Genomic DNA, 439 nt, shown 5'->3' with positions numbered 1-439 from the left:
TTTTCTTTTTGCTTATGTGGTGCTGAGGAATCGAACTCAGGGCCTCAGGCATGCAAGGCAAGCGCTCTACCACTGAGCCACCTTCCCAGCCCTAGCTAAGATTCTTGAGGTATGATGACACTAGTAACCCCAGCACTTGGTGGCCTACAAAAGGTAACTGCAAGAGCAGTGCCAGCATGGGTTATACAGTGAGACTCTGACTCAAAAAATATGTATCTACCTAGACATGTAGGTGTGCACATACTCACTTGTCCTTGGCTATTTATCTGAACAGAATACCGAGCTGGGTGGTGCCAGTGGCTCATGCCTGTAATCCTAGCTACTAAGAAGGCTGAGATATGAGAATCCAGGTTCAAAGCCAGCCCAGACAGGAAAGTCCATGAGACTCTGACTCCAATTAACCACAAGAAAACTGGAAGTGGCACTGTGGCTCAAGTGG

General features: G+C 47.8%; 1 protein-coding gene across 1 annotated transcript in view; it reads right to left on the bottom strand.

Annotated features, from left to right (window-relative positions):
* Cdk7 (cyclin-dependent kinase 7) overlaps window positions 1-439 on the bottom strand; it is a 22,958-nt gene that overhangs the window by 8,029 nt on the left and 14,490 nt on the right. The gene's annotated exons all lie outside the window — the stretch shown is intronic.

This window comes from Dipodomys ordii, unplaced genomic scaffold, assembly GCF_000151885.1.
Source record: "Dipodomys ordii isolate 6190 unplaced genomic scaffold, Dord_2.0 Scaffold28, whole genome shotgun sequence".
NCBI lineage: Eukaryota > Metazoa > Chordata > Mammalia > Rodentia > Heteromyidae > Dipodomys > Dipodomys ordii.
This window is presented reverse-complemented; position numbering and strand designations above follow the sequence as displayed.